Genomic DNA, 19602 nt, shown 5'->3' on the forward strand with positions numbered 1-19602 from the left:
AACTAAACTGGTGATCCAAAACCTCCAGCTAGATGCAGTACAAACAGCACAGAGAGACTTCATTATCCAAAGAGAAATGCTTAGTACAAAACAAAAAAATGTGTATTGTCAGAGAGAGAACTACAAGGGAAAAGAAGCAGCTTGATGAGCAAAATTCTTAGGAACTTAGCTCTAAGGAAGGTTGAAGGTTTTGTAGGTACCAGAGTTAAGAAGACAGGTTATGAGGCTGAGCAGAGGAGTCCCTGAGAAATATAGCAACAAATAGAGCAACAAAACATAAAGGAGAAAAGGGCTTGTGTGAAGATCCAGCATTGGAGAAAGGTAAGATAGCATCATGAGAAATCAGGTGTGGGAAATAATCTTGTCACGCTGAATGGGTGAGATGAAGGCTATGGAAGACAAGTGAAAAAGATGGGCAATTTAAGTCCTGTGTGGGTACAGAAAGACGAGCCAGCAGAGTGACATGGGTGAAGTGTTTTGTTTAGGTGTATCCAGCTGTTGTCAATGCACATACAGTTCCCATTTCAAGCCTTTTTTTCTGTATCTTATAGTTCAAGCAACTTCAGAAAGGAACGTTGAGGTTCATACCACAATATGATTTTGAAACCACAGAATATTGTGAAACTCATAACAGAAAAGCCAAAGTCAGAAGTCCGAAATGAAGATGAGAAATATTCCTTAGTTTCACTCTAGAGTTACAGGCAGATATGAGATTCTTCCTTAAAGGGGAGGACAAAGAGATGCAAAACACCCACAGTCATTTGAAGCTATCCCACAGGAAAAAGTGCAAGGAAAATACCTTTGGGCCACTTCTCTAGAAAAGATCCTAATATAATAGTATATCTGTTTCTGTCTCATGTGTCCTGAGGGTGTTCACCAAGAAAACGACTATTTATTTATTTTTTTTTCAGCTCAGCTGGGGACAAAGAATGTAAGGTATCCCATTCCAAATGCCATCTCATCAAAAGGTCCCTTCTCAGTCCTCAGTCTCAGCCTCCTTACCTAAACCACGCAGCTTCAGGGCATGTACTTTTTTATATATTATTATTATTTATTTTTTTCCTAACAACAATCACTAAACTTACAATTTAAGAAGCATCAGATCAGCCTGCAAAGAAATATTGTAGGCACCAGAACTGATTTCATTATCTTCATGTCTGTCCTTTCCTCCAAATTATAATAGCTTTAATGAAATTTGTATTCTACTTCTGTCAAATCCAGACAACTCTTCAGAGCAAAGATATATTTAATTTGCACATGATAGCAATTTCTCAATATGTACATCATATTATTTAATGTCAAGCTTGCATGATTCTAGCGTCACCTCCTCATCAAACTCACAGAATAGAAATGGTTGGCAATCGGTGAATTTTTATTTGAAAACCAATAAGATGTTCCTGTACAAAGAGCCTGGCCAGATTAAACATATAATATACTGCTCTTTCAGTGTAAATCATACTGAAGTGAAACATCAGAATCAAGGATAAGAGTCTGTAGTAGCTTTATGGTGTGAGCTCTTAAGTCTCAAATATACATTAATTGTATATATGCCTCAAAGAGATAATACGCCCTGGGACACATTTAAATTAAAGTAATTTATTGAAAAACAAACCCTACTGCAGGCAATTACAAGTAAAAACATTAAGGTTCTGATTCTGCAGCCCCTTTCTCGTATAGCTATCTATCCAATCACACTGAATTTACCTACATGTGGGAGGACTGACTGAGTCAGGCCCTGATTTTCTAAATCAAATCTCTTCTTCATACTGAAAGAAGATAGCTAACCTTGGAACGATGGTTTCAGAAAGACATTTCTTGGCTATTTTTAGCAACTCAATTGAAACTTAACATTGTAATGTTCAGGAAACTTGTTTGGCTTCCATTCCATCCTCATTTAAGATGAATACTAAGTAAGAAAAATATCAATAATACACCACACTTACATAATGACCTTTATTTCATGATCTTTAGGGGCTTCATGGACATGAATAAATTAAGCATTACAAGCACAGCCTAGAAGTAAGTAATGTTATTCTATAAGGAAGAAATTAAGTGTGAATAGTGATGTGAATTAAAAAACTTGAAGCAGTGGCTGATGGAGAAACAGAACCTGGATGTCCTGGCTCTTGGTTTTCTTTTAACCACTACAGAAATTTTCTATAGTTGAAGACTGGGAGCAAAATGAAAACAAAACTCTCATCAATATACTTCAGTAAAAAAATCAGATAATGAACCAGAAAGTAGCAGGTTCACGAGAGTTTTTGAGGACGTTGCTTCTGACGGCCTTTTCACACACAGTCAGTTCCCAGGCAACCAAAGAGAAAATCAGGAGTAGATATCCCTTAGAAAATGTGGTAAGATTCCCCATGCAGCTTCCTAACTTGGTCCTCTGCAGACATTTTCAAAATAAGTTCCATGCAAAGTTCCGGGATGTGTTTGTAAGGGGAGGGGAGGAAGGCAAGATGTGCACTCACCCACTCACTGCACTACTTGTCAGTGCCACCAGCCATTCTCCTCACCTCAGTCTCAAGATGAATGAAAAATAATCCAGCAGGTCTACTTTGTTGTTGCTGCTGTTGCTGTTGTTTTCAACTCAGGTCTGCCTAAAACTGAACTGAGCAAAAAGTCCATCCACCAAAGGATTGACTTTCAGATGGGGCCTGTTGCAGCACTCGCTGGAGTTAATACAGGACTTTCTCTTACCTGCAAGACCTATGACTATGCACAGGCACGGGAAGGTGATGGTAATGTTTGATAATCAAGAAGAAAAAAATGAAGTGTTTACCTTAGACATTTATTGATGTTCTTATATGAAATAATATTGAAAATGAGAAAACAAGAGGAAAATGAAATACAAAAATGACAGCGCAGCTAGAGTATATAAAAATGTCTTTGTGAGTACATCAACGATTTCTTTGACTTCAACTTGTGATGCAGTGTTTTCCTCAGAGCAATAAGAAACAAGGAAACTGGTTTAATAATCAACAGCAAAATGATCATCCTTAAATCTATCAGTACAACATTAATATAAAATGCATGCACACATATCTAGGTACAGATGCGTACTTGCTCAAGTGGCTAATTTGATAATGCTCACAATTAAGTCTTTTAGTGGATGGTTTCAGGCCTGTCACATTTTGTACTCACAGCTAAACCGAGCCAAAAAATGAGGGGATTCTTCACTCATCAGTGGTGTCTCTGTCCAATGATGGATGCTTGCAGACTTGAAGAGATCTCAGTCTTTGTGCTTGGAGAACCCTTAAAATGGGCCTGAAGAGGCTCAAAGGAATCATGTTAGGCCAGACAGTGCTGAAGAAAAAAGCATGTAGAGAAATAAAGAAAAGAGGGGAAAAAGCAAAAAGCACAAAAACAAGAACAATTGTCTACCACTCCCCCCGAAAATAAAAATTTTTGACTTAAATGGGCTTATGCTGAACATGCTCCAAGGTAACAGAATGTGTGGTGATCCAGGGTGTTCTCAACAAACTGTATGCTTCTTTTTTTTATTTTTTTTGCTTTTGTTTTTCTGATCACTGATACTATTTCTTTAGTAAGGAAGACATTGACATAGCCTTGTTTTTCTAACGTTTCCTTTCATTTTGGTCTGATTTGGAAGGCATTCATCATCCTCTACACACATTGTACTGTGTCTCTGTATTTCTGTGCAGAGAGTCTTTGACCAAAGTGTCATCCAGGTGAGAAAGGGGAGCTTTGTGGTGGCCTGCATGACAATGATCATGATTGTTATAACCACTGCTGGGGCAGGGATAGCAGTAGCCAGACACAACAGTAGCCTCTCATTTCTCCAGGTAAATAGGTCACGTTTCTGCCATCACTGCTCATTTCATGCTGGGACCTTCTGAGAGACTTGGCTGCTTGGAGTTTCACTAAACACCAGGGTTCCTTTCCTGTATTTTCCTGTTTTTCCCTTGCCTTTAACATGTTGTCGTGCTTGTGCTATGGAAGAGAGGGATATTAGTATCAAGGTGGCATGTTTGATTCAAATGCAAGATAGCAAAGGACTATGGAGTGGATACAAATCTCCATTTGAATTCCTGCTGCATCGTCTCCATTTTCTGCAGTCCCTCCATGGAGCTATGTTACATTAGTTCTACAGCACTTTCACCTGTCAAGATACCAGCTGGGCTCAGAGCCTGATTTGACAACATCTCAGAAGATGGCTTTACCACTAAGTCCTCAGATCTGCATTTGGCCTGTTGCCAGTGTGTACATTATACAAAGACAGAGGGTAATGTGTGCCAATGGAATCTGACATTGTTTGTGAAATGTACAGGCTTGGGACAATACAACTTCTGGTCTCATTTAATGGAAAACATTACACTGAACTTGACCTTCTGACTGAATGCAATGCAGTGCTAATAACATGTCTTTCACATTTGTATCGCTCAAGGAAATCCTGCTCTCTGTGACATTAAGTTTTATCTGTACCATCAATCTCTAGCAGAAAGACATACAGAAGCTCTGCTTAGGAGACTGTACAAATCTTTTTTATTATTATTAATGTGAAGCATAACCACTTCAGCTTTGTAGTCATTATTTTCTGAATTCATCTGTTCATTTTTCTGGAACTTGAGAAAAATGTAGGTTTTATGTCTTATTTAACGAACTGTGGTTCACACTGTAATGGAATTGCAAGCTACTGTCAAATCATAGATAATATGCCATCTGTGATGTTATACTAAATTCCTGGGCCAAAATTCTGCTGGTATAAGTCAGCACAGCCTAATTTACTTCAGTGGAACCTTTTGATCAAATTTGAAATAACAAATTAATCCAGCCAAATGATCTTTCCCTTCTAGTTCCAGAGCCAAAGTGCAGATTTTAAACTTTGTATTCCTCTGAGTGTGAAAGCAAACAAACAAACAAGAATGGCAAAATAGTTCTTTTAGTTCACATCTAACAGAATATTGTGTTCTTCATGCCTCTAAACATTGAATTGTCTTTACCACAATATAAATCTCTAGGCCTTCTCAAAATTCATGCATGAACTGAGCATTTCCATTTGTTGGTGTTTAAGGTCACTGCTTTTGATTTGTGGATATTTGTGGATATTACACCAGATCCAAAGCACAGTCATGTCTTGGCTCTTTCACCAGTACATTAACAGTCCTTCTCGCTTTGTTGTGTTATTCCTGCAAAAAATACCTGAGGTAGTTCAAGTGCCAGCAGCATTCTGTCTATAGCAATCACCTTTGCTTTCCAGTGAGGGGAGGATGCCACAACAAAATGTCTATTCTGCCTTCTGCCTCCATTCTACTTCTTATGGGCAAAGCACAAGTCTCTAAAAAAAATAATAACCACCACTTAAAAAACAAACAAAAAAACCCCCCACACAAAAAACATACGTCTCAAGACAGATGCAGTGACTGGGGCTAGCTGTCAACACTCCTTCTGTACCATGCAACCTGCCCCTCACTGCCCTCTTTGCTGGGGATGTTCAGGCACAGGCATGGAGGTTGCTGTGTGCAGATGTGTTGTTCAGGCAACCCACAGACCGTCACATCCCCTCTGATGACACAGATGCTATGCCAGATTTGCACCAGACACATGGTGGGGGAGCCAAAATTTTGGGTAAATGCTAGATGCACTTATAGACATTTGACAAGAAAGAGACAACATGGGTTTTTGGAGACTACATAGATGTTACATGATCTGTCTTTGTTGTAGCATTTTTCACTCTGCCTTAAAATCATGTGGAGTTGCAGCTATGGTCGCTACCAGGCTTTATCCACCATGTCCTTACCGACGGCAGCAGGGTTGGACCAGGTGAAATTTAAAGGTCCCTTCCAAGCCAAAACTGTTCTGTGATTCTGTGATTAACAAGGGTGAGCACAGTATAGATGCTATGACAGTATGGTCCATGACACCCACTGGCAATAACAGTTCAGGACCGAGAGAAGGTGAAAGCTGGAGCTCTGGAATTAATATAGCTTTCCTTTCACCTTGCAAAGCTACAGCACAAATGGGACTATGCACACTCCAGCAGTCAGAACTGTGTCACCAACACATGATCACTGTTCGGAAAGAAAACACCTTTTTGGGAAAAAAAAAAAAAAAAAAAAGATAGGAAGATTTTTCCACAGTGTTTGGGAGTGTTCAGCATGCAGATACCCCCTGCTGTCTGGCTGCCAGCCTGCCCCAAAGCCAGTGCACAGAGCTACAGATTCTGCTGTTATCTTCCAAATGTATTAATCTTACTGCTCTTTGCATGTTTTCCATCATCCTTGTCCAAAGCAAGAGATAGACAGGAGGGGCTCTTTCCTGCTCTCTTTGAAGCCAGTTTTCCCTTCAACAGCCAGCCACCAGGATCTGTACCTGACGAAATCACTTTGTGTTTCTGCAGCTGACCAAACTTCCCATAAAGTCACGTTTACCAGTCAGAATCCAGTGGCTCCATAAGGATGGCTTTTGGCCCTGGAGCTCATACTGGTGTAGATGGTGCTCCTTCACTTGGTGACTTCACTCTCCACGGTGAAACCTGTGTGCACTATTGGTGGCAACACCCTCCATGTTGTCTTGGGACCATACCTTCCCCTGAAGCTACGTCTTCTCTCCTCCCCTTCTGACTCAGTCTTGCACAGGGGCACCAACACTGGCTGTATTAGCATTTAGTCAGGTCAGGAGAAATAAACAGGGTGGATTGCCTTCCTTGCAGTCCTCTCAATATGGGTCTTGCAGCACGGTGTGGCCTTGCAGGGGAAGCTACCAAAAATGCTGTCCTTGGTGACAAGTCTCTGCTCTGGTGCCATCAAATGCAGCATGAGAGATGCGCTCCTTCAGCTGCACACCCTGAAGAGGAAAAGGATCCCCACAGCATGTATTCCTGGAGTGAGTTTTATCCTCGGACAGAAAGGACACTGGCTATACCAACTGGAAAATGAAACTTCAGCCCTGAATGCTGTACCTGCTAGGGTGGTAAGCACGAGCATGTTTACCCTGGTATGCAAACTATGTGCATGCTCCTATGTTTCCTTCCTGCTTGTTGCAGGAGTGATCAAGGAAAAGGTTGCAAAGGTGAGTAAAGAAGAATTGCTCTACAACATCTACCAGCTTTTGGGGGTGGTCTGTTTTCAAAGTAGCAGGCTGGACCTCGTTCCTGTCTCACTGCCAAAGGCAATTAAGATGGAAGCAATGGAAAGTTGTAGCACTCCATTGTGAGGCATTAAGAGGAACATTAAAAGGAGCATGGCACTGAAATTAAAAGTAATATCTGACTTCTGCCTCCTGGAGATGCATCTTTTCCTATCAGGGAGGCCAAATGTGAACAGGCACAAAGAAACATTTACATAACATAAGAGTAAGAAGCAGCATACTGCAAAAGAGATCTGTAGGCCAGAGCTGAAGTGGCAGTGATGTTTTTCTGGTGATAGCACTACTCAAGCTAATAAACTACAGAGCACTGAGAGCACTTCAGAGATACATGTTAATGCTTAAGGCATTCAGATGAGAAAAGAAGCGAGTCTATTTGAGCTATTCCATATCTGAACAAGATGTAAAGTAGTTAAGTTTGCAAGATGCTTGTGCACACAGAGCTAACAAATGCAATCAGGAAGCAGGAGGCCCTTTACTATGTGTTCACATGATACATGTCATACATTCTGCTTTACACCATGATGTAATAAATCATTAGTTTATGTCCACAGTCTGACATACTTTAAAACAATCAGCAAAAGACTGCATTGCAAACCAGCTTGTCACTGCTGATTCTCTAAGCTTTCAGTGACCATTGTTTTGGCCTATACTATTATTGTTTGTCCTTTTAAAAGACACATAGCAATATAGCAAGGGTGAAAACAAGAAGATAGGAACACAGCCAAGCATTAGTTTAACTGTGTGTGTCCTTTCTCAAAGCAGAACCGGTGTTAGACATCTACACTTTACGTGCAGATGCTAAAGCACTGCACTTTTCCCCTTTCTCCCTTAACATAATGAAACTGGCAGTGGTACCTAATGACCTTGCACACTTCTGCAGCCTGTGCCAGACCATGCCTCTGATAGCTTATACTTAATAAAAGATATGTAGATTCTCTCTGTCCTATATTTAAAAACAGCAGGTGGCAACTCAATTTTATTTTGCTTTTTATTCAACATTTCACACAAATTTACAGACAATTGTTAAAACATAGAAACTTCAGATGAAAAAAGTCACCCCACATTTAGTCAAGATGGAAGAAAAAGAACAGAGAAATTAAATGATCTACTCAAAAGCATACCAGAAAATTAGTGGCAGGATCAGGAATGAAATAAAATAAATATTTCTATCTCACAGTTTATATTAGCCACTGTACCATAGTCAGCATCACTGTCCTTGCAATGTAGAGCATAGCTGTGCATGACTGCTTTCACTGGTATGCTACCATTAGCAACATCATTGCTTAACATCTTGTTTTTCTAAAGATGGGGTAATGTTGAAATAAAAAATTCAGTGTCGATAAAGTCTCTGCCTGTAACAATTATCTCTAAAATTCTCATGTGTTTCTTCATTTTTTATGCCTTGAATAAAGTGTGACTTCAACAATTTTTCCTCCATAAGCAGGAATAATTTAATATTATTGCTGTTATTATTATTGAGAGAGAGTAATAATTTAGTATTATTGTTGTTATTATTACTGAGAGAGAGTAACCTATCTCAATAAATAAACAGGGGATAAACAGAAAAAGAGACCCTCTTCCTAAGGGATACGTAGCAACAGCTTTAATTTATTTTGTTTTTTAATTATTGCCATCCAGGTTGAACACTAGGGGTCATATTTAGATAATCACTGACATACTGTAGAGCACGTCCAGGAGAAAAAATAACCACACACTGTCATGAGAGACTCATGGAGGTTTAAAAATTCATGGAGAAATAGCAATGATCTTAATAGTATATAATACAAATGCTGTTTTGCTCTGAAGTGCTTGGTTGACTCCCGTATTTCTGTGTTTTCATTAGGCATCTGGACACAGGATAGGAAGGCTCCTAACATGCTCACAGCATCAGCTCAGCTCTATCTTTTCTCTCAGAGGGGAACGTTCATGCAGAGACATCTCAGGGTCTGTGCTCTGCTCATCTTGTATTTTCAGTGATGCACCAGTCAGGAGAAGTGGGGCACAATATTTTTATTCTTGAGCCAAGGTGCTCTTGGGAAACCTAGAAAGTTTATTTAGGAGCCACATTCAGAGGCGACAACACCAGTTTTCTCATCAGCTTTACTAAGCCTCTGTATGCTTACATGTTTCTTGAAGTTAACTTTCACCGCCTAAAATCACTGTAGAAGAGAGTCAACATCAAGCAAAGTACTTGGACATTACATAGACTCCCACAAACCCAAATAATGACACTGTGAGGAATAGTTGTAGCACAGCATTATTATTATTATTATTTTTATCATTCTTATACAGGGGAAAGAGACTGCAGGAGATGTGTTCCTTTGTAGAAGAGCAGGTCTAACAGTGTAAAGGGAGATGTTCACATATATGGTGAGCAGGAAATATTGGAAGTGGCCTGATTGATGTCTCTGCACTACCACTAACCCCGGCTGTGCAGTCATTTCACTACAGCTGCAGTCTTCTCATTCTCATGCTGTTACGGATTGTCATTACTCTGGTTTGGTGCCGGCTTGCAGCATTGTGCTACTGGAGGCGCACACAATCAAATTTGGAAGTAGGGAATAAGCATTGCGTTGTGCTTAATGCCTTTCTGCCTGCATAGCTTGCTTGTTTCCTACATTATAGTTTCCACTGCTTTGTCCAGTCACCTTTAAACATCCTAAGTACTGGAGTTTCCACCATTTCCTTTAGGAGACGATTTCACAATTTAAAATCTCTTGCTGTCAAGAAGGTTTTCCTGACATTCATCCTAAAATTTCCTTTTCTTAATTTCATCTCATTATTTCTAATTAAACACCCATGAAAATAATTCCTTCCCACAACTAAAGCCAGATTGGGGTTGTACTTTCATGTGTATGCAAGCTGAGGAAAGAAAAGGGAACCTGAATTTACCCCTGTCCTACGAGGTAAATGCAGAACTATCATCACACAACTCTAAAAAATCTTCTTTCAAATTTGAAATGATAAGTTTTTTTTGAATGCTGGTGCTATAGAAAACGTGAATCAGAACTGAAAATAAATAAGCAGTTCACGACAAACAAAAGGTAGAGTGGATTTTCACTACCCTAAAGTTTTTAAAAGAACATTTACTGCTATTCCATGCTAAAGACATTGTGTCACTTATTTTTCTGAAAATGTACTGCTACATTTAACTATCCCCACTGTTTTATGGGGCTTCTTGTGAAACTCCTTGACCACAACTCTTTTTTAAGTGGTTGACAAATTATGCCAAAATCTTATTGCTTGCAATTTAGTAATAACAGGTTATACTGCAAAGTAAGGACTTGACCGTGTATGGTGATGAAACACTGAACTTGTAGATTTGGCTAAAACTCACTAACACGTTTGGAAATAATAAAAGATTGTCATTGCTGTCCTGGTTAAATTATTATTTACCTCTCTTGCACTGACATTTAATTCTATTGTAGTTTCAAACTATGTTGTTTTTCATTTCCCTTCTCAAAAAGCATTGCACAATATTTCTAATATACGGTGTTTCCTTTGGTTATATCTCAGACTCTGAGTGAAATAATTGGTGAATTAGTTCAACTCCTAAACCTTCTGCATGAAAACAAAAAGCTCTGTTGATGTAGAAATGTATTGGTATAGGCATTTTTTGTTAAGATATGTAACTGTGTCAAAAAGTTTGCTCTGTGGAAACCCACATTTTTTGCTGCCTATGTTAAGTTAATCCCTGGTTTGATTTCAGAAAAGTCAGAACAGTATCAGCTGAGACCCAAGAGGACTAAACCAACTCTTTAGAGAAATAAACACCTACAGAAATAAATAAAATAAAAAATAACAAAGCTCTAATTGAAATTAAACAGCCTATATATTTAAAATATGCTTGTTTTCTTTAAGATCTCTGGGAAAAGATCAGTTCATCTTCAGAAATGACTTGACCTTAAGAAGTATACAAAGCATAGTAAATACCTACTGTTGAAACTTAGCTCTTTAACAAGGATGCCAAAAATTATTTTACATTCATGCTTGTTTGCCCTAGAGCAAAGAAAAGCACTGCACAATGCAGAGCTGTGGCAAACATGGCTTTTCCCCCACTGTGTACAACTGGGTACATGGGGCAGCTTCAAGCACTGGGCATACTGAAGAGAATTGGGGTAGCTACCTCTCCTAGCTCATCCCAGCAGGGCAGATTTAATCTGGAAGTGAGCTGTGAAAAGATGCTGACCCTGGCCTTGGGATGGAAGAGGAGAGCACAGGTCCATCTCACATCCTTGGTGATGGGATGAGGCACTGAAGGACTGCAGGTGGAAAGAGCGCTCCCAGGTCTGCAGGTGAAGTGGGAAGGGTCTTGTCTGGAGAAAAGGAAAGCAGGGAGGGAAGCGGAAGGTAGAAAATCTGATTTCTCTGAGGCCCTGCAGAGAATTTGGGTGCAAAACAAGTACAGTTTCTGCAATATTTTTTTCTTTATTGGGTTCATTGTGACAAGGAAACTGTGTAAAGCCTGAGGTTAGTAGCTGGAACAAGCCAGCCTCTCAGGGGAGTCATCACAAACTGGCTTAGTACACAAACTTTACTGTTAGTACTTCTGTGCTGGTAGGTTTTAAACATTTTTTTTTCCTCCATTTTGCCAGTATGACTCCTTTCAAATCATAAGGGATGCCTTATTAATTCTTTAAAATGCCATCCTGAAAAGGGGGAAGTTCTACATTCATTTCTTTGAAGACGACTATTACAAATTCTTATGTTTTGCTACTTTCCAGCCTCAGAACTAGATTTTTAACAGGAGGATTCCTTGATTCCTTTTTTTTTTCTTTCTTTCTTTTTTTTTTTTCCGTTCTTTTTTTTTTCTTTCTTTTTTTTTTCTTTCTTTTTTTTTTTTCTTTAAGACCACACAGATAATGATTTTGAACAAGCAGTTGTGTTTATTCTAGCATAATCTCTTCCTAAAATCAGAGGAACTATGGGAGAAGGATAAATATAAAGATACAGAGTTTCTTTTTGGTAGCAATAGAGGACTATTTTTATCAGGTATGTAGCTTTAGGACAAACCACACACAAACACAGAACCAAAAAACATCTGATGTATTAAAATGAGGAAGACAGGACAACTCATCAGAGGCAGGTTGGAGGCTAGAAGAACTAGCACAGGAGTCTTATGCGAATCATCTGTGTGACTGAATGTGTCACTGTATTCCAGTATTTGTGTACTTGAATATTGAGTTAAGCATTTCATATCACAAGCTGGACATCTTTTAAGGGCTGTTGAGAGGAAACCACAGACTACGCAAAACCTCAAGCAGGGGCATTTGCTGTGGTGGTGAAGGTAGCAAATCATATTTGGGTACTAAATTCATCAGTTGACTCTTCAAGTAACAGGTTCCCTGTTTGGTAACAGCAAAGACCCCTAACAAGCAAGTGTCTGAACATCCTCACTTCTTCTTTCCAATAGGGATTAGGGGACTCAGCACCTTGAGACAACAGGTTAGTGTTTAGGGAACTACATTGTTGCATTTTGCTGTAATTTGCTGTAAAATGAAGGAAACATTCCTTTAGTAAATTGTAGCAGGAGAATTATCTAAGCGCACTCAAATTCAAGTTTTTGATACTTCAAGCACTAGGACCACCTTTTGCACCCTACTTATCTAAGGTTTTATCCAAAACACATTAACAAAATTTACTGATTCATTAGGGAATGCACCACAATGCACAATGCACCACGAGTATATCTTGACAAAATATAATTGCTTTGCTTTTGCAAACAAGCATATAAAAGGCAAAAACTGCAATATGTGATTATGACAGTGTTCACTTAAGGCTATGTTTTTCAAAATGTAATCATCATAACTATTTGTTTAATGTTGGCAGCGTGCTTACTGCACTGCAACAGCAAATAAAAATAATATTTTAATATCTTTGAGCTAACCTAACAAAGAGCAGGCATGGCAGAAAGGGATGAATATGTTAAAATACTAATTTGAATTATTGCTGTAAACTTGCAATTTTATAGCCATTGTAAAAGCAATGAGTTTTCCAAATTGATTGAGTGGAGAGAGCTGTAAGTCTGGTGATGTGCAATGAAGAGGATTTGAAGCAGGATTTCCAGACTGTGCTCCTCCTGCCCCACAGCCTATGCAGTGGTCCTGCCATGTAGTAGGCACTGGTTTTAGTATACTTTTCCTGAAACCTGCCCTCCCAGAACACCAGAAAATTTGTTGAAATAATAGTTAATGCTCTTAAAGCTAATGGTATGAGAGATGTTGCAAAGGCTGAAGCCCACTGTCCTCAGGTTGTTTTATTCTATCATTTCCGGGTATCACATTTAGCCTTCACCTTGACAAAACCACAGATGATAAGGTGAATATCCACTCATTTTTTCCCCTTTTCTGATTATGCATCATAAAATGTGTAATGTGGAATTTAAATCTGATTTGGCTTGCAAGGAAGCCAATAAAGGTAGCAGGAATCCAAAATAATTAAGGAATACAATGGGTCTGAAAATGAAGAAAGGCTGAGCTATCGGGGAGGGGAATTCCCTGCATTTTTATGGGATGTGCCTGTGCACATTGCAGAGAAGCAGGACTGTCATCACATTAAACAGCTGAAGATACCCAGGGAGCAAACCTCTGGCCTGGCAAGTGCAAGTGGTACCAAGGGCGAGGGTTCACCACTGACCCAAATGAGATCCAGCTGATCTTTAGCTGATCCAAGACGATGCTGACCTTGGCAGCAATGGCCCTGTGCTTTCCGTCCTCCCTTTCCCTGCGTGTTCCTGCCACTTCCCTTGTGTCAGACTCTGGCTGTCGTTCAGGTAGGCATGACATTGCATTTCATTGCTTTGTCTTTTCTTTCCCGTTCGTAAGAGTGTCAAAATATAGCCGACTATTTCATCCTGGGTGGAAAAACAGCAAGCACGTTCCCTCCCACTGAATGCTGCATGGCAATGCTCCGGTTTCCAAGAGACCCAGCAAACACAGACCGTTCCTTTGCTTTGGGACGGATGAATCACTGTGGCGGGTGGGACTGTGTAACTCAGTCCCAGCACCTCAGCAACTCTTGTGGGACCGTTTCTGCCCTGAGGAGTGGGTCAGGGCCTCCCTGCCTCTCTGCAGCCTGGCTGGAAAAACATTTGCCAGCAGGTGGAGTGTGCTAGTAATTTCGCGTGCGTGCATACATGGGCTCTATAGTGCGCTTTCTCATATCCCAGCGGGTTGCGGAGCATGGGGTCATTTTAGGGCCAGGTTAAGAGGGAAGCGACCCCAAAAACGACATGCCACAAGAAAAGTAGGGTTCTTTGGGCAGAATCGCACTGATTGCATGGTTTGTCTTCCAAACTGTCATCAGTCCCCTCCATTGACAATTAGCGCTTATCTGAAACAGTAATAACTCACAAGAGATGTATCTATACCGTCTAGTATATGTGCTCTGAGTAGTCTTCTGAACATCTCTCTTTCCCTCTCCATTACCACTGTAGAGTGCTCAGGCTTCCAGGCTCACCTCTTCGGTGTCATTTCCCTCTGTTACAAGCCCAAAGTGGCCCAAAATTCTGAGGCTGCACAGCTGCACAGCACACAGCTCTGCTTTTCTGAATCATGCCCAAGTGCTGGAGCTGCTAGCTTGGTGTTGGGTGTTTTCCTTCCTGATGCCCCTGCCCCTACCATGAGCAGGATGGAGCCAAGAGGAGTAGAGGTCTCCCCATCAGTAGGCACTGCTGAGTGTTTGCTCTCACACGTTCACTGCAGAGCTCACCTGGACAGATTGCTTCCCTGTGAAAATAAAACCCACCACCACCACTACCACCAACAAGACAAAAAAACATGCTCAAGGCTCTGTTATCCTGCAAGGAAACAGCACAGGCTGCTGTAACAAAGTCCCAGAGAGAACAATAAGAAGATTAGCACAACAGCTTATTTAGTCTTTTCCAGCAATGGGTGCTATTTTTACGAAGTGCTTAGCTCCTGCTTTATTCTCTAATAGGATGTGATATGTCTTACAAGTGCAAAGTGCTTCAAATATCATCCTTAGGTGACACTGCGTTTTCTGAAGCTTGTGAAAATGATGAGACGCACTGGAGACTAAGAGGACTGTTTGCTTAGTGGATTACAGGATCAAATTATTAGTACTCACACATGGAAGATCCCTGTGTGGTTGATGTCTCCATGTATTTGTTTTAGTGTCAGCTCTTGGCAAAGAATATGGAAAGGGAATCTATACTGCAGGCAAGGGACTGAATAGAAAAGAAAGATGTCTTCACAGTCTGTGTTTTTTTTTTTGTTTGTTTGTTTTTATTTTTTTTTATTTTATTAGTAAAGAAATTTTAGGAGTGTGCTATTTCTACTCCTAACCAAAATGTTGAAAGTAATTGACGGGTAGTTCAAATTCAGATTTTACTGCTCTAAAACCGATAAAATAAAAGTTTACAGAACCTAAAAACTATTGAAATATCTTGCAGATGAACATGTCACTGAAAGACAATATTTGCCTTGGATTTTGTAAGATACGATACTAATGATACCACACCTGATTTATAATAACAGTGTATCTGATTAATCTAATATTTCTGAACTGAATAAAGACAAACTCTAGGCAAACATGAGAAACAATCAAAAGCATATGGACTTGAAAAAATGCTTGTGAAATTCAAGAATCAAATTCTTCTGGATCTGCTAGTGCAAAAATTGTTAGCTGAATTTGCTCTGAAAGTGCCTGACTGTCCCTTGCTGGGCAGCAGCGACCCTTGTTTACAAAGACACACAGTGGCATTCCCGTGATGTCTGAGCATGTGTTAATTCACACTCCTGGCCACACACACTAAAGGTGTGGTTCAGCCATTGCACCATGTGATCTCAACAAATCTGCACCAGCAACTGTCTGCTAAAGGCTATGACCCTCCATTCCCCATGTGCCCTGCTCAGCATGGTATGAAGATCATTGGTGATTCTGGACACTGGAAATAAGTCAGCTTCTTTGAGTGTCTGTTTGTTTGGTTGCTGTTGTATTTTTATTTTTTTATTTTTAATCCTGTGCTGAATCATATTCAATGTGCATTCCTGAAAATGCCATCCTGTGGAAAGAGTTGCAAATTATGGGATCTTACAAGGACAGCCCCTCTTTCCTCTGCAAAATCTTTCCTGACCTTAGCTCCCTGACCCTACTTGCAGAATGATTTGATTTGTATAAGTTTTAAAGAACAAATTCTGATATTTTTCTTTTGCTACATTGGTCCTCTGGCCATTTGGACAGTATTATGGAAAATGAATTTTTTTCTTGCTCCCCTTCACTCAGATTTAGGGCATATGCCCTGCTGTTGCAAGGTGCATGTGACAGTTTTCACTGATGGAGAATCTGTTTCCTAGGTTCTGAAAGAGAACTAGATCCACCCCAAAGAGTCTTGCCTTTTATGTCTGTTGTTAGCAAGAACCACTCACTCCCTTCTGGGACCTTCCCTCTCCCTCAACTGGGACATTTTAATGCTACAGTTTTTTTTTCCAGTGTGACTCCAGAATTGTTCTGTTTACTTAGAGTGAAGAAAATCAAGATGCAGTCAGCATCAGACATTTGGTTTCTGATTTGGTTTCATCCTGAAAGTAGACTTCACATGAAAAACAGTAATTTCAGTAAATCAGCTAGCTTTTTCAATGTAATCTCTGTACAGGCTAGCAGTTGGAAAGGCCAGGTGTATTGCTCCAAGTTCCTAGCATACACACAACCTGGAAGATGCTGAGAATAGCACAGAGATTTTCAGTGAGCTCAGTCACTATGAAAAATACACATCCAAATGGGCCATGCAGAGATGTGTCATAAGCCTGAATATACATTCCTCTTGCACACAAAATCAAAGCTCAGGCTTGTTGGTTGGGAATGCATGTGAGTTAGGAAACAAAGCCTATATAACATCTCTGAAAGGGATTTTAGGTCTTTAAGTTTTAGCAATTTAAGCTTAAGTTTTTGCTCATCTTAGACTGAAGACTGAAATAATAAAAAAGAAAAAATTCATACGTGATCTAAACATTTTCTGTTAAAAACAGTCAGTTCAGGAGCCAAAGAAAACATGGATTAGTTGTTATGCCATTTCTGCAGTATAAATTAATTTTTTAATATCCATGGTTTTATTTTCTTGAGATGTGGAGAGAAACAATGATTACAAGAAATAAAAACAATCAGTGATGTTTTTTTCAATGCTCTAGCAGCACAGTAAATTCAAAAACACTCAGTAAATTCAAAATACTTCAGTTGACTTCAAAGGACTCATGCTGATGTAAGAGATTAAGATCAGCTTCACAGTTATATAAGGCAGGCTGGAATCAATCTTGCCATGCATTATAAAAATCATAATCCACATTGTAACTTTATATGTGGAAAATTAACAAAAGCAATATTGCAGTTGAGCACAAGAATAATTTCACTACCAGTTGCACCCCGTTGACAGCTATTTACAGTATTGTCTTGAGAGTGCTGATTCACTCCCACAACCTGAGCAGTGGCATTATAGTTATTAAGAAAAAGAACAGAGAAGAAACCCATTCCTTATGCTATTACTATTTGTTAACCATCTGATTTAGAAGCACTTGGGCACATACTGTGCAGATATAACTACTGTGGATGGGACAGCTGCCAAGCAGAGAACACACAATTTCTCCTTCTCCCCCTTTCATGCCCACAGCTTGGTGAATGTAGGTTGTCTTATTATGCAAGCTACCAATCTTTGCAACGTAGGTGGTTTCAGACAAATATAAGAAAGACAAACAGAATGTCTGAGAACCGAACAACAGGCTTGTCTGATGGCTTCCCCACGCTAAGGGATGATTCAGGAGCTCATTCGGGTTTCTTTTCTCTTTCCCCAGCTTATTAACCTACACACTGTCAGATGCCTTATGACAAACTGAAAAGGCCAACGCGGTATGTAGACAGACTGTTCAGCTTTAGGTAACTTTCCACAAGCTGGCACATACTGGAGCTCATCAGTTTCTGAGCCCAGGGCTTATGTCTGGGTTCACTTTGCTATTGTGTGGTTGGGTCTTGCTCTTAATCAGAAAAGCAATGCAGGCAGAGCATATCAGGGCCTGGGGAGCAGCTTGTGCACCTGAGGGTGGAGACTAGAAGACTTCTGCAAAGACTTAGGTTGCTTCTTTCTCTGAATCTTCAGTCTTAAACAAACAAACAAACAGCAACAACCAAACAAAAGAAATGGAATTATGATCAGCTAGTTGATGAGTTTTTGGATTTCAGCAAAGTTTTTAGTACTGTTTCTCACAGTATCCTTCTGGGCAAATGTCCAGCATACAGCTGTACAAACACATAATGTGATGGGTGAACGATTGGCTGATGGGTAGGGCCCAAAGTGTTTTAGTAAATGACTAAATGGGGTTACATCAGGCTGGTGTGCAGTCACTGGGGGGGGGGGGGGGGGGGGGGGAGGGGGAGGTGTTCCTCAGGACTCCATTTTAGGGCCAGATCTCTTTGATATTTTAATTAATGACTTGGATATAGGACTTGAAGGTGTACTGAGTAAATTTACAGGTGACACTAAACTGGGAGGACACTGTTGACTCCCTTGAGGGCAGAGGCCTTGCAGAGAAATCTTGACTAGTTAGAGGGCTGGGCAATCACCAACTGCATAAAGTTCAACAAGAGCAAGTGACAGATTCTGTACCTGGGATGGGGCAACCCTGGTTATATGTACAGATGAGGGAGGAGAGGCTGGAGAGAAGCCCAACAGAAAGGGATTTGGGGGTTCTGGTCGACAGCAAGCTGAACATGAGCCAGCAGTGTGCCCTGGCAGCCAGGAGGGGCAACCCTACCCTAGGGTGCATTAGGCCCAGCACTGCCAGCTGGTCGGGGGAAGGGATTGTCCTGCTCTGCTCTGTGCTGTGCCGCCTCACCGCGAGCCCTGTGTGCAGTTTTGGGTGCCACAGTATAAGAAGGACATAAAACTATTAGAGAGGGCTATGAAGATGGCTAAGAGTTTAGAGGGTAAGATGTACGAGGAGCAGCAGAGGTCCCTTGGTTTGTTCAGCCCAGAGCAGAGCAGGCTGAGGGGAGGCCTCATGGCGGCCTGCAGGTCCCTCACGAGGGGAGCGGAGGGGCAGGCGCTGAGCTCTGCTCTCTGGGGACAGCGACAGGACCCGAGGGAACGGCATGGAGCTGGGACAGGGGAGGGTCAGGCTGGGTGTTAGGGAAAGGTTCTGCACCCAGAGGGTGGTCAGGCACTGGGACAGGCTCCGCAGGGTAGTGGTCACCGCACTGAGCCTGGTGGAGTTCAAGAAGCATTTGGACAACGCTCTCAGACACATGGTTTGGATTTTGGGTGGTCCCGTGTGGAGCCATGAGTTGGAATCAAGATCTTTTTGGTTCCCTTTCAACTTGGGATATTTTATGATTCCATGATTTTATTCAAGGTCCAATATTGCTTTAGACTGAGTTTACACTATTGAGAATGTCTTTCAAAGGGACAGTTCAGTGATGAGTACGCCATACAGCAACACTGATGATGTTCTAGTGGGCTAATCTATCCTTGTGAAAAGGGAA

Source organism: Cygnus atratus, chromosome Z (assembly GCF_013377495.2).
Source record: "Cygnus atratus isolate AKBS03 ecotype Queensland, Australia chromosome Z, CAtr_DNAZoo_HiC_assembly, whole genome shotgun sequence".
Taxonomy (NCBI): domain Eukaryota; kingdom Metazoa; phylum Chordata; class Aves; order Anseriformes; family Anatidae; genus Cygnus; species Cygnus atratus.